Source organism: Bombina bombina, chromosome 7 (assembly GCF_027579735.1).
Source record: "Bombina bombina isolate aBomBom1 chromosome 7, aBomBom1.pri, whole genome shotgun sequence".
NCBI classification, from domain to species: Eukaryota; Metazoa; Chordata; class Amphibia; order Anura; family Bombinatoridae; genus Bombina; species Bombina bombina.
In genome coordinates this window covers 240,847,856-240,863,960 of record NC_069505.1, presented here as the reverse complement: position 1 = coordinate 240,863,960, position 16,105 = coordinate 240,847,856, and the positions used below count along the sequence as shown (strand labels likewise).

Sequence of the window (16,105 nt, the reverse complement as noted above, 5' to 3'; positions counted from 1 at the left end):
GCTAAGGTCTGTTAATTCATGGCTAAAAACATGGTGTAAAAATTAGGGGTTTGACGTTTTAGAACACTGGGCTGATTTTTCACTAGGGTACAGTTTGTACAGTAAGGATGGATTGCACCTGAATGACATGGGTGAAGGTGTGTTGGGGGAAAGGATGGTAGCACGTTTAGAGAACCTTTTAAACTAGGCAAAGGGGGAGGGTCAGTTAGAACAAAATAGAACAGAGAGATCAGTCTGTGAATATGTCACTCCCTTAATATCTCAAGGAAGGGATGACTTAAGAAATGTCACATTAGAAAGTATAGAGGAAAGCACACCAAGTAGCAGCAGAAAGCACATGAAAATTAAATGTATGACAACAAATGCAAGAAGCATGACAGGTAAAATGGGGGAGCTGACGCTCTTAGTTGCAGAAGAGGACTATGATGTTATCAGTATAAATGAAACTTGGTGGGATGATTCACATGACTGGGCAGTTAACTTAGAGGGGTATATATTATTTAGGAGGGACAGGAATAATAAAAGGGGTGGAGGAATCTGCATGTATATTAAACCTAACCTTAAACCTACAATAAGGGGAGATATTTATGATACAAGTGACAATGTAGAGACCCTGTGGGTTGAAATAAAGAGTGGGGAAAAAATCCTAAAAAAATATTACTAGGAACATGCTACAAGCCTCCCAACATTAGTGACCCGGGGGAAACTCAATTACTTATCCAAATAGGTAAGGCTGCTAATAACAGTGCTGTAATTATGGGAGATTTTAACTACCCTGATATAAACTGGGCCAATGAAACTAGTAATTCAGCTAAGGGGGATAGATTTTTAAATGTTCTCAGGGATAACTTCTTGTCACAATTAATAGAGGAGCCAACTAGGAGTAAAGCTATATTGGATTTAGTTCTATCAAACAATACAGATATAATATCAAACATAGAAGTTAAAGAACATTTGGGTAACAGTGATCATAACATGGTTACATTTGAAATCTCTTTTCATATGCAGTGTTTTAAAGGTTTAACTAAGACTTTTAATTTCAAGAAAGCAAAATTCAACGATTTAAGGAAATCATTAAATAATATAAATTGGGACAATGTATTTTCTAATAAAAATACAGAGGATAAATGGATAATATTTAAAAATTTGTTAAATAAATATACATATCAACACATACCATATGGTTATAAAAATAAAAATAAAAAAACAAAGCCGTTATGGCTAAATAAAAATGTGTTAAGAGAAATTAGGAAAAAAACGTAGGGCATTTAAATTATTAAAAGAAAATAGTACAGACTCAACATACAATATTTATAAGGAATGTAACAAAGCAAGCAAAAAAACAATCAAATTAGCCAAAATTGAAAATGAAAAATTAATTGCCAAGGATTCTAAGTCTAACCCTAAAAGGTTCTTTAAGTACATAAATAGCAAAAAATCTAAGAAGGATAATATAGGTACATTAAAATGCGTGGAGGGTAGCATGATAAATAATGACAGGGAGAAGGCTGAGGTACTAAATCAGTTTTTTTCTTCAGTAAACACAAGAGAGGAACCATTGAATGATACTTTGGAACAGAATAGAACATGCCAGTCCATTCGACAAACTGGGTTTTGTTTAGAGGATATCAGGAAAAAACTGGAAAATATTAAGGTAAATAAAACTCCAGGGCCAGATGGAATACACTCAAGGGTGTTAAGGGAACTTAGCACTGTTATAGACAAACCTTTACTCTTAATTTTTCAAGACTCATTATCCTCAGGCATGGTACCCCAGGATTGGCGTAAAGCTGCTGTGGTGCCACTCTTCAAAAAGGGAAGCAGGGTTGATCCAGGAAGCTATAGACTAGTTAGTCTGACATCAATAGTGGGGAAGATATTTGAAGGGATTATAAGGGATTATATTGATGAGCATATTCGTGTAAACAAGATTATGAGTTCTAATCAGCATGGCTTTAGGAGAAATAGATCATGTCAAACTAATCTAATTAGATTCCACGAGGAAGTATGTAAAAATATAGATAAAAGGGAATCGGTTGATGTGATATACTTAGATTTTGCAAAGGTATTTGATACAGTGCCACATGAGAGATTAATGCACAAAATTAAGGGACTGGGAATAGCTGAAAATGTTAGCTCATGGATAAATAACTGGATAAAAGATAGGGAGCAACGAGTAGTAGTAAATGGATCATACTCAGATTGGACAAAGGTAATCAGTGGCGTCCCCCAGGGATCAGTACTGGGCCCTGTTCTTTTTACTATGTTTATAAATGACTTGGAGCAAGGATTAAATAGCGACATCTCTATTTTTGCAGATGATACTAAGTTAAGTAAGGTCATTAAGTCAGAGCAGGACGAACTCTCTTTACAAAGGGATTTGATAAAATTAGAACTATGGGCAAGTGAATGGAAAATGAGATTTAATACGGAAAAATGCAAGGTTCTACATTTTGGAAGTAAAAATAAGCAGGCTACGTATTTTTTAAATGGGACAAGACTTAGCCAAACACAGGAGGAAATGGATTTGGGAGTAGTAATAGATAACAAGCTAAAGATGGGTGCACAATGCAGGGCAGCGGCTTCAAAGGCTGATAAGATACTAGCATGTATTAAAAGAGGCATTGATTCAAGGGAGGAAAGCATAATTCTGTCATTATATAAAGCCCTGGTAAGACCTCACCTTGAGTTTGGAGTGCAGTTCTGGGGACCGATTGCTAAAAAAGATATTGCAGAACTAGAAGAAGGGCCACAAAGCTAATAAGGGGATTGGAGAAATTAACCTATGAGGAGAGGCTAGCCAAACTGGGTCTGTTTTCTTTAGAAAAAAGGCGCTTGAGAGGTGACATGATTACTTTATATAAATATATTCAAGGCCCATATACAGAGATGGCAGAAGCTCTGTTTATTCCAAGAAAATTGTTTCTGACAAGAGGTCATAATTTAAGGTTGGAGGAAAGGAGATTTAATCTCCTGCAACGGAAACGTTTTTTCACTGTAAGAGCAATAAAATTGTGGAACTCATTACCAAAGGAGGTAGCGAATGCCAATAACATAGATACATTTAAAAATAATCTGGATACATTTCTGTATATAAACAAAATTAATGGATATGATTGCTAGTATTAAATGGGTCACATTTTAATGAGGTTATTTAAGCTTAACTGGAGCTTTTTGAAAGTATTTTAGATTTGTATAGGTTGAACTCGATGGACTTCAGTCTTTTTTCAACCTTATCTACTATGGAGTAATAGCCCTGTAGAGGAAAAAGATGCAAGTTAGGTAAATTGACACTACAGTTTGGACAGATAGCCCAAATACATAAAGCTGGCGCAGCAGCTGTTAGGTTATAAGGTCAATATAGATTTTGTGTGAAGTGATGCGCTTGGCTCTCCCAACTAGCCAATCTTAATATACTACCTCCTTCCTAGAGAGTTCAAATATGGTATATAAATAACAATAAGGGTAGATGGCGCTAAACAGCTATTGGGTAACTAAATAGTGGTATATATAGTGAGGGACTCTCTTCTAAATTTAGACTATATCTAGATAGTCACAATTTTCCAACAAACTGATTCCCACTCTGTAGTTCAATCAAATCTATAACAACTTTTATTATCAGTATTTTTGAACAATTTTGCTCTAATAGACCAACTTGTACAATAAAATTTCTTCAAGCTTTCAAAATGCAAATAAATCTAAAATCATATATATTAACTGACTGTCAGCTTTAAAACATCTTAAAAATGTTTGATAGACACAATATCTCTAAAATTCTTGCTACAGTGACTGCTTTGTTTCTATGCAGTTAGAAAACACAGCTCTAATGCTTCAAATGTAAAACATATTCACAGTGATAAATGACAGCGGTAAAGGAAGAAAATCATATAAGATAAGGACACCTAGAAAAGAGAAAGAATGAGAAGGAGTTTATTGTATGGAGGTAGCCATGTAAACCTAGGAAGGAGGAGACCTGTATTCAATCCCAAATAAGAACTATCTATCTTCTCTGAAAAAAAAAAAAAATTATATATATTTTTTATGTATTAGAACAAATAAATTAAGGAAGCTAATCACAGTAGGCCTAATAAGACATTAGGGCATGCAAAACAAAAATAAATCAGATTTAATGAATATAAGATCATAATAAGTATAAGAGCAATTATAGCTCAGAGGGAACTCTGCATCCTCAGACTGTGGAGACAAGGGTTCAATACCTGGATAGATCATAATTTTTAGGAAACTTTAATTTAGAGATTCAGTTTTTATATGCTTCAAAACTAGGTTGACAACTAATATGTTAACATTTTTATCTATTTTATGAGTCTTATATCAATTTAGAATGAATAATTAACAGCCTGGTATAAATAAAAAGCACAAAGACAGCGGTATATGATTATATACAAAGATCACACTTTAACTGTTGAAAGACTTCCAGGTCAAAGGAGGAGTGAACTTAGCAATTACAGGTGTGTTTGAGGTGTATTTAAGGAGAGCAACAAGCAGCATACAGCATCTTGAAAAAGCCCTGAGTGAAAGGGTGAAACGCGTAGAAAGGATTGTATGCAAGCTGCTGTGAGAGGTAACAGAAAGACACTTGAAAGGAGAAACTCTGCGTACTTGGTACTTAAGAGCAGAGCAACTATTGCATCTTCATTCCTTGGATGGGAGTCCGATTGTGGTAAGTAAGGCTTGCGCAAGTGAAGAACCACACAAAGTTTTCCAGCAGACTGAGACGCGCAGTGCACAGCATGTCTCAGCGGGAGAAGACTAGCCGGAAGGAAAAGCCAAAAGCAGGTGAGAGTGTATATACACCTAAAGTTTCCTGCAGACGGCAGCCAAAGAGGTGAGAAATCATCTGAACACAAAGAGGCTGAAATAGATTAAGCGTAAGGGAGCTACCTCCCTTCACAAGAACCAATATTTTATTATACTCTGAACTGTATAATCACCACGTCTCAGAGCACAAAGTTTTTTAAAGAAATACACCCACACCAATTGCTAATAGAAGCAGAGACTGTAATTTGCAACTTAAAAGCACCTGCATCAATTGTCTGTGAAAACATCATACAAAGGAAAGACTGTACTATCTGAAAAAAACGTTACAGCCTGCAGGCAAAAAAAAAAAAAAAAAAAATTTAAAGAGATACCGCTGTCATTTATCACTGTGAATATGTTTTACATTTGAAGCATTAGAGCTGTGTTTTCTAACTGCATAGAAACAAAGCAGTCACTGTAGCAAGAAGTTTAGAGATATTGTGTCTATCAAACGTTTTTTTAAGATGTTTTAAAGCTGACAGTCAGTTAATATATATGATTTTAGATTTATTTGCATTTTGAAAGCTTGAAGAGATTTTATTGTACAAGTTGGTCTATTAGAGCAAAATTGTTCAAAAATACTGATAATAAAAGTTGTTATAGATTTGATTGAACTACAGAGTGGGAATCAGTTTGCTGGAAAATTGTGACTATCTAGATATAGTCTAAATTTAGAAGAGAGTCCCTCACTATATACCACTATTTAGTTACCCAATAGCTGTTTAGCGCCATCTACCCTTATTGTTATTTGTATAGGTTATAAGGTCAACTCAAATCAGCAAGTATTGTTGCAAGGTATGAAAACTTTTGAGGTATCAGGAGAGAGTCACAGCAGGTCTGGGACAAAGATAAACATTGTTCAGCAGGTGTCCTCAGTGAAGAAATGTATCCAGTTTATAATGAAGCTCAAAGCATTCCAAAAAGGGCCTAAGTACTTAAGGCCCTCTGTATTATTTAGAGACAACCAGGACCCCTTAAAACACATAAATGTTGGGGCTAGGTGTGGGAGCACTGTGGATTGTATGTGAGGGAGAAAACTTTAGTGCTTACCCAAAAGCAAGTTGCTTGCCACAGCCTAAGCCCGGTCTGTTCTCCAGCTGACTCTCCCACCAGCAGTCAGGGGCAGTGTATCCTGCAGTAGAACCGTCTCCTGCTCACTCTTAACTGGTTAGACTGATTCAGGAGGCTGGCTGGCTCGTCGTTTAACTCTTGTTGGGTACTACGCTGAGGTATCAGCTGGATCTGACACTGAGAATTGTTGGTGGCCACTAAGCATCAACTCCGGAGCGGAGCCCCGACCCTCCGGAGTTACAGAGGAGCATGTCTAGGTAGGCAGGTGCAATCAGATGATCGCCGTTCCTCTGCAGGAGTAATTGCCTAGCCAGCGGGAACAGTGGTGAATGCAGCACCGCGTGGGTCTGAAGGGTGGAGTGCGAGGTTGTGCGAGTATTTTGGCTAAGAGCTCAGTAGGGCAGCGGTGGGTGGCTGCTGGAACTCACTATACTATGCCGGAGTTAACAACGGCTGAGGTGTGCGTGTGGAGGATGCGTCACTTACCGAGTAAAGATGGCGTTTCGCGCCAGAAGTCCAGCAGCTCTCTTTCCACCTCTCCAACTGCTTCTGCAAAGTCCGGGCTCACTGTAGTAGTGTCACCCTCAGCTCACAGTCTTCCGCTAAGCTATGGGCGCAAAATCTCTCTTCTTAGAGGATCGTAGGTGGGCCAACAGATGATTCCAGCTGGTCTCCTGTAGTGCTGCGTGGCTGAAACTTTTCGCTCTCCCCCTGGCCTTCACACTGTTTTCGAGTCGAGGTGGATTAGCCACCGGCTTTCTCAGTGCTGCCGGGTCTTATTCTCTCTTAGGCTTCCCATGGGTCCGATCAGCTTTCAGTGAGAGGGAGCGCCCGGTCCACCTCCCAAACCCCTCCCAAACCCCTACCGCAACACCCCTGCAGTATCATTACCTCACAAAAAGTCTAATCCACAGTAGGTAGGATATAGTTTTTTTTGAGCCTTCAGGGAATTCCAGACTGCACCCCAGCCTAGTAGACTGGCGTACGTCGTCATTATCACCCACAAGGGTCTGCGGAAACACGTCCCTTGGGACAGATGATCCGCAGACAACCAAGAAAGAAGATAGTCTCTGGTCTCCTGGTCCAGATTTATCTGAGGAGATAAATTTGCATAATCCCCATTCCACTGTCCGAGCATGCACAGTTGCAGTGGTCTGAGATGAAATCGAGCAAACGGAATGATGTCCATTGCTGCTACCATCAATCCAATTGCCTCCATGCACTGAGCCACTGATGGCTGAGGATTGGACTGAAGAGCTTGGCATGTAATGTCTATTAGAGTTCCCAAGAAGGGAACCCTTGTCTGTGGAATAAGTGAACTTTTTTCTAGATTCACCTTCCATCCGTGAGTTCTCAGAAATGTTAACACTGTGTCTGTATGAGATGTTGTTAAATCGCCTGAATCAGAATATCGTCCAGATACGGCGCCACTGCTATTCCCCGCGGTCTGAGAACCGCCAGAAGGGACCCTAGAACCTTCGTGAAGATTCTTGGTGCTGTGGCCAACCCGAAGGGAAGAGCCACAAACTGAAATGCTTGTCCAGGAAAGAAAACCTTAGGTACTGATGATGATCCTTGTGGATAGGAATATGCAGGTATGCACCCATCAAGTCCACGGTAGTCATATATTGACCCTCCTGAATCATTGGTAAAATTGAGCGAATGGTCTCCATCTTGAAGGATGGCACACTGAGAAACTTGTTTAGACTCTTGAGATCTAAAAAGATCTAAAATGGGTCTGATCGTTCCCTCTTTTTTGGGAACCACGTAAAGATTTGAGTAAAACCCCTGTCTCTGCTCTAGTCTTGGAACAGGACAAATTACTCCCATAGTAGAGAGGTCTTCTACACAACGTAAGAACGCCTCTCTTTCTATCTGGTCTACAGACAATCGTAAAAGAAGAAACCTCCCTCTTGGGAGAAAACTTTTGAATTCCAGTTGATACCCGTGCCCAGGGGTCCTGAACATCTCTTTCCCAAGCCTGGGCAAAGAGAGAAAGTCTGACCCCTACTAGATCTGGTCCGCTCCTTCATGCCGACTTGGTAGTAGCAACGGGCTTCTTGTTTTGTTTACCCTTGTTCCAAGCTTGGTTGGGTCTCCAGACTGTCTTGGCCTGAGCAAAATTCCCTTCATGCTTTGTGGAGGAAAAGGAAGAAGAGGGTACTCCTTTAAAATTCCGAAACAAACGAAAATTATTCTGTTTACCCCTCAATTTAACAGTCTTATCCTGAGGTAGGAGATGACCCTTACCTCCAGTGATGTCGGAAATGATTTCCTTCAAGTCAGGCCAGAATAGGGTCTTACCTTTGAAAGGAATAGCCAAAAGCTTTGACTTAGATGATACATCAGCAGACCAAGACTTTAACCATAGCGCTCTACGCGCCAAAATGGCGAATCCAGCATTCTTAGCCGCAAACTTAGCAATTTGAAAGGCGGCATCTGTGATAAAAGAATTTGCCAGCTTGAGAGCCTTAATTCTATCTAAGATATCCTCTAAAGGAGTCTCAGTCTTAATAGACTCTTCTAGGGCCTCAAACCAAAAGGCCGCCGCAGTTGTAACTGGTACAATGCATGCCATAGGTTGCAAGAGGAAACCCTGATGAATAAACATTTGCTTTAGAAGACCCTCCAATTTCTTATCCATAGGGTCTTTGAAAGCGCAGCTGTCCTCAATAGGAATAGTTGTAAGCTTAGCCTGGGTAGATATAGCTAATTCCACCTTAGGTACTGTTTGCCAGGAGTCCCGAACAGTGTCAGATATAGGATACATTTTCTTGAAATTAGGAGAGGGAGCTAACGGTATACCCGGTCTGTCCCATTCAATCTTAATAATTTCCGCAATTCTCTTAGGAACCGGAAAAATGTCAGTGTAAGTAGGCACATCTAAGTATTTGTCCATCTTACACAACTTCTCTGGTGGTACCACAATAGCGTCACAGTCATCCAGAGTCGCTAAAACCTCCCTAAGTAAAAGACGGAGGTGTTCAAGCTTAAATTTAAAGGACATGACGTCCGAGTCTGTCTGAGGTAACGCACTTCCCGATTCAGAAAGTTCCCCCTCAGATAGAAGATCCCTAACCCCCAATTTAGATCCCTGAGAGGGTACATCGGAAATAGCCAACAACGCATCAGAGTGATCAGCATTCACATTGTCCTCTGTCCTACTGTGTTTACCCTGTAACAATGGCAACTTAGATAACACCTCAGTAAGGGTAGTTGACATAACTGCAGCCATATCCTGCAGAGTAAATGAATTAGACGCGGTTGATGAACCAGGCGTCGCTTGGGTGGGCGTTAAAGGTTGTGACGCTTGGGGAGAAGCTGGCGGTACACCCTGAGAATTATCTTTACACACATTTTCTTTACATAAAATTTGTGCTTTGAATTGTAATGCCCTCTCAGTACACAAGGGACAAAAAGTCAGAGGGGGTTCCACAGTGGCATCTAAACACATAGAACAAGGAGTTTCCTCCTCACTGTTTGACATGTTAAACAGACTAGCAGTACTGATAATAGTCGTACCTTGCTAAATATTGAGTTTTGATTATACTAAAAAACTAAAAAAATTAATACCAAAAAAATTGTACTGCGCCTTTAAATTTTAAAAGTGCAACTATTTTACTGAAAACTGCAAAAACGCTTTTTAGCCTGAAAAAACTGTTTTAATGTGCCTAAAAACGCTCCTTGATATTGCATCCACTTGCAAGATAAGCCCAAATGCAATATTATCACTCAGAACATAAATTTTATTACTTATACAATTTATTGGCCCCTGCACCACGCCACAGCTCAGCTGTGGCGCCTACCTGCCCCCGGAATGAACTTGTTGTCCGGATATATAGAAAGGACTTATCGAGTGCAGACAACTTAAGCCTCCAGCCTCTGCTAGCTATGCAATGTCAATGATGACTGCGCAACGGAGCGCGCAAAAATCGGCCCCGCCCACCGTGGATGTACTGTATTTTGACTAGGACCCGCATGGGTCCAAACAAACATGCCTGACATGAAATAAAAATAAAAATATGCGCCCTCCTAATGCAGACCAAACCCCTGCATCCAGTCATACAATAAACCGCTTTAGTCTCCTAGCGTCAAGCCCAAACATAAGCCACCAAGGGTCTTTATAACTTCTGGCCATGAAATAAATAAATAAATTAATAAAGGGATTTCAGGTACACAATATCCATTTTTCTTAGTGCATACTGCTTATCCTTCCCCATATAGGGTACAATGTCAGCCTGTTCTGATATATCAAGTCTCCCCAGAAAACAAAAGACTGAACATACCTCAATGCTGCTTGTAGCAAGACATCGTTCTCCACACTGAAGATTTTCTTACACTACTTCAGCTGCGCTGTGGGAACCATATGGATCTTAGATAATGTTTGCTAAGATCATCAACATCAAGGCAGAAAATAATATATCTCCACTCCTCTTGGGAAGCAAGAGACTGACGATTTCCCCCTGAGAAAAATAGCACTCTCTGGCACTATTTTAAAATAAAAAACTTCTTGATTGAAGAATCTAAACTAACACCTCACTTTACCTCTTCCTATTACTAACACAGGCAAAGAGAATGACTGGAGGTGGAGGGAAGGGAGGAGCTATAAATACAGCTCTGCTGTGGTGCTCTTTGCCACTTCCTGTTAGCAGGAGGATAAAGCCCACAAGTAAGGATGAAATCTGTGGAGTCGTCATATCTTGTAGAAGAAAACATGTCTGAGTAATACGCGAAGGCGAACAATTCATTAATGAAAGGCACAACACTCAGGGACAGTTACACTCGCAGGGAACTGTAGAGGCCCTCCCCAAGGCGGGAGACCTGGGACAATAGGGCACGAGCACCATCGCAAATAAACATCTGGAATCTGCAGACGAATTATGTGCTGCAACCTCCGGGGGAACACGCCACCCTGCATGGAGGAATAATCATAAACTGGGTTAAACCCATGTGCAGAAGTATATAATGGCAGGGAACTCGCCTCTCGGAGGACGGGACCCCCAGAGGCGGATGGCTCAGCTGTCCCTTGATTCCCCAAGTCCGAGGAACAAGGCACTCTCATATGGCATACAGAACATAACTGGTTGACATGCGTCAACGAGGCCAATCCGGATTTGTCACCGGACACAGAATCTGAATTTGAAATCAATAGTCTCAGTATCAGAATCCTCCATAACTGAATCTGAAATTTGGACAGTCTCAGCATCAGAATCCTCCATAACTGTGTAGAGAATATGCAAATATGGACTAAGAAGTAAAGCTAAACGGCACCTGACACCCCCAATGGCTGGGGCACTCACCACCTCCTATGGACCCCTGCGGACTAAAATTGCTGCTTCGTCACACGGTCAGGAATGGGGAAATGGAAAACGGAACATAATCACGCCCGGCCACAAGGTGAACCGTATAGTCCAAAAAAGTGCGTCCCACCATAAGGTTGCGTGACTTCCAAAGGCCTTAATGTTCCAAACCATGAGCCTGATTAACACCACACATAAGCAGGTTGAATCACATAAACTTGATTAACCCCCTCCCTTGTTCAATAATCCCCCTCAGGAGATATTAACCCTTGATTCCAAGATACTAAAGGCGACTCACTGAGACCCTTTTGTTAAGTTAGACCCGCAAGGTGGTAGCCTCTCGGGAAAACATCTGAATTACAGTACATTCACAAAGAAAAGATAATGAAACAATCTTACCCGAATCTATGACGTGGAAAAGGAACACGGCTCTTCAAGTGTGATGGATAGTAGCATCGCCTCTGCCATGGATATGAGAGAAGAAAGCAGGCAGCGGAGCGAAGGTCAACAACGCATATTGCTTGAGGAGCTGTTAACATGAGTCGGGATGGTTTCGCAGAAAGACTCTCTCTGCATCTCCAGACTCTAACTTTCATCCAAGCCCTAACTAAGAGACTGATATGATTACTTAAAACTCATGTCCCATGTCGAAGATAGAAAAATAAAGAGAAAAATTAATTCTGACACTTCTCTGCCAACCTCCTAGGACGAAAGGCAAAGAATGACTGGGGGATGAGGGGAGTGGGAGGAGTATTTAAGCCTTCGGCTGGGGTGTCTTTGCCTCCTCCTGGTGGCCAGGTTTCCCCCCCAAAAGTAATGAATGCAGCTGTGGACTCTTTCCATTTAAGAAGAAAAAGAGAACCTTCCAAGATTTATTATATAGCAATTTAATATCTGAAAAACCTTAATAACAAGATTTAAACTCCAAGGAGGAGCGCTAGACCGAAATACAGGCCTGATTCTAGTCAGAGCCTGAACAAAAGACTGGATGTCCGGAAGCTCAGCGAGTCTCTTGTGCAGTAAAACAGATAGGGCCGAAATCTGTCCCTTAAGGGTGATAGCCGAAAGGCCCAGACCATCCTGGAGAAAAGAAAGAATCCTGGAAACCCTGACCTTATGCCAGGGAAATCCACACTCTTCACACCAGAATAAGTAGGTCCTCCACACCTTATAATAAATGCGATGAGTAACCGGCTTACAAGCTTGAATGAGAGTATCAATAACTCTCTCAGAAAACCCTCTCTTGGCTAGGACTAAGCGTTTAATCCCCACACAGTCAGTCTCAGAGAATCTAGATTTTGATGAACAAAAGGACCTTGTTCCAGCAGATCCCTGCAACAAGTTAACCTCCATGGAGGAGATGAGGACATCCCGACCAGATCCGCAAACCACATCCTCTGAGGCCACGATGGGGCAATTAGAATCACTGATGCTCGCTGTTGCTTGATGCATGCACCCACACAAGGTAGAAGTGGTAATGGCGGGAACATGTAGATCAGACTGAACCTCCAAGGCACTGCTAATACATCTATTAGCTCTGCCTGAGGATCCCTGGACCGCGACCCATATTTGGGTAGCTTGGAACTGAGCCGGGACGCCATGAGATCTATCTCTGGCGTCCCCCATTTGCTGTAAATCTCTGCAAACACCTCGGGATGGAGAAACCATTTCTCCGGATGAAAGGATTGTCTGCTGAGGAAATCCGCTTCCCGGTTGTACACATCCGGAATGTGGATCGCTGACAGTGAGCAGTTGTGGGCCTCCGCCCATTCCAGAATCCGAGATACCTGATGGTTGATGTAAGCCACCGAGGTTATGTTGTCCGATTGGAATCTGATAAACTGGGCCGAACCCAGAAAGGGCCAAGCCTTCAGAGCACTAAAGATTGCTCGAAGCTCCAAGATGTTGACCGGGAGAAGGGATTCTGCTTGAGTCCACAGGCCCTGTGCCTTCTTGGCACCCCAAACAGCTCACAATCTCCCAGGATGGTCTCAAGAAGGATATCCCCACGGGATAGGTGAGCTGGACAGAGCCACCAGGAGAGCGATTCTCTTGACCGGCTGTCCAGAGAAATCTGTTGAGACAGATCTGAATGATTGCCGTTCCACTGTCTCAGCATGCACAGCTGAAAAGGTCTGAGGTGGAATCTGGCAAAGGGGATGATGTCCATACAGGACACCATGAGCCCAATTACCTCCATACACCAAGCCACAGATGGCCTGAAGAAGGTCTGGTCTGTAAGAAATATCCTCATGGATATGGAGTCTATTATTGAACCAAGGAACTCCACCCTGGTACTGGGAATAAGAGAACTCTATCCTAAGTTTATCTTCCATCTATGAGATTGAAGAAGAGAAAGAAGGGCTTCCGAATGGTCCTCTGCCAGATGACAGGACGGTGCTTGAACCAAAATATTGTCTAAGTACGGTGCCACTGCAATCCCTCTGGTTCTGGCCACTGCAAGCAGAGCCCCTAGAAACTTCGTAAAAACTCTTGGAGCAGTAGCTAGACCAAACGGAAGTGCAATAAACTGGAAGTGCTGGTCCAGGAACGCAAATCTTAGGAACTTGAAGTGTTCCTTGTGTATAGGGATGTAAAGGTAGGCATCCTTCAGGTCTATCGTTGTCATGCATTGTCCTTCCTGGACTAAGGGAAGAATGGACCGTATTGTCTCCATCTTGAACGAGGGGACAGCCAGGAATTTGTTTAAGCACTTTAGGTCCAGAATCAGATGAAAAGTACCCTCCTTCTTTGGTACCACAAAGAGGTTTGAGTGGTATCTCAGACATCTCTCTGCTAGAGGTACTGGTACAATGACCCCCAGGGAGGAGAGATCCCTCACACACCCTAAAAAATCTTCTCTCTTTTCTGGTCTTTAAGACAGGTTAGACAAGAGGAATCTGCCCCTGGGAGGATGAGACTTGAAACCTATCCTGTATCCCTGAGCGATGACCTCCAGTACCCACGGGTCTTGCACATACCCAAACCAAGCTTCCGAAAATGGAGATAGTCTGCCCCCTACCAGATCCAAGGCTGGATCGGGGGCCGCCCCCTTATGCCGACTTCGATTCGGCGGGCTTCTTGCTCTGCTTGGATTTATTCCAGAACTAAGGAGGTTTCCAATTTCCCTTGGACTGTTCAGGCTTCGTAGAGGGCTGCTGACGTTGGCATTTGTCCGAACGAAAGGAGCGACAATTTGGACCTTGTCCCTTAGGTTTGTTCTTCCTATTCTGCGGAAAAAAAGGCACACTTGCCTCCAGTAACTATGGATATGATTGAGTCCAAGCCTGGACCAAAGATAATTTTACCCTTAAATGGAAGGGTAAGAAGTCTAGACTTCGAAGTCATGTCCGCAGATCAAAACTTCAGCCAGAGTGCCCTACAGGCTAGCACCGAAAAACCTAATTAGCTACCCTTAAGGCCTTATTTTTTTTCTGGATCGCATCGAGGGAAGCTTCCACCTCAATCAATTCAGATAAGGAGTCGCACCAGTAGGTTGTTGCTCCAGTAACTGCAGCAACAGCTGCTGCCGGTTGAAACAAATACCCTGTATGTTGAAACATCTTTCTTAACAGAGTTTCCAGCTTCCTATCCATGGGCTCCTTAAACGACGAACTATCCTCAAGATGGATAGTAGTGCGCTTAGCAAGCGTGGAAATAGCGCCATCCACCTTAGGAACGGAACCCCACAACTCTAATTGAGAGTCCGGGACTGGGAATAATTTTTTAAAAGAAGAAGGGGAAAAAGAAGAACCAAGTCTTTCCCATTCATTCTTAATAATGTTCGCCATCTTTACAGGAAGCGGGAAAGTCTGTGGTACAACCCTGTCCTCGTAGACCTTATCTAATTTAGGAATACAGGGTTCCTCAGGAAATTCAGGTTCTGGAACCTCTAAAGTAGCCAACACTTCCTTTAGCAGAAAGCGTACGTGTTCAATCCTAAATCTAAAGTCTGGTTCCTCCGCAGCTGGAGGTTTAGAGGCAGCAGATTCTGACCCAGAAAGGACATCCTCCGAATATCTTCTTGCTAGTTTATAGGGAACCAGTGTTCATCTGTGGTGCTGGTCTTTGCACTCCCTGTTTTTGGATTTATAGCGCAAGAAGTTTAATCTTTTTTCCATCCTCCGAAGTATCAGAGGTGTCTTCATCAGCGGATAATCGTGTATCAGATAAATCCAATAAGCTAGTAGATAACCCATGGGAAGGATAGCAATATTTAACCTTTCGCTTGTGCTTAGCAGGGCGAGGTAAAGCACTAAAGGCCGCAGACACTGTAGTTTGTAACTGCTCAGTAAAGTCTGGCGGGAAGGAGACTCCTCAGAGGTGGAAGGCTCAGTAGTACTAAACATATTAGCTTTCTTAGATAAAATTACTTTATGAAGACGTGGAACATAATTGAGCAGGTGGGTATACTGTGGCCTCCTCACAATATAGACAGGCATTAGACTTAGGAAGAGAGGCAGTACCCTCTGACGTATCAGAGTCCTCAATAGCTTGCACTTATAAAAAAGGACAATAGACAAAGAAAAATGGCAACTTTATATGCCCAATGGCTGGGGCACTCACTACCTCCTATGACCCAGGCCCAAGAGAGAAACCGCTTTGTCTCCGGAAAACTACCGGTCACAAGGGTGTGCCATGCAGGACCGCCCATGCTATAGCTAAAAGCGTGCCAAGCCTAAAAGGCTGCACAGCTTAAACCTGTATGTTCCAACATCTGCCTGATCTCAAACATGTTGCAGCATAATCACAATATGAACATTATGTGAAATTACCCCCCTTGTTCAATAATTCCCTTCCGGAGATATTAACCCTGATTCCATACAGATAAAAGGAGCCACACTGTGAACCTATCTTGTTGTGTTATCATATGTGTATAAAAAATGAAACTATCTTACCGGAATCTATGCCGTGGA

At 42.1% G+C, this 16,105-nt stretch overlaps 1 protein-coding gene across 3 annotated transcripts in view; it reads right to left on the bottom strand.

Annotated features, from left to right (window-relative positions):
- The window catches only part of NR2C2 (nuclear receptor subfamily 2 group C member 2), a 456,514-nt gene that overhangs the window by 209,624 nt on the left and 230,785 nt on the right, over positions 1-16,105 (bottom strand). The gene's annotated exons all lie outside the window — the stretch shown is intronic.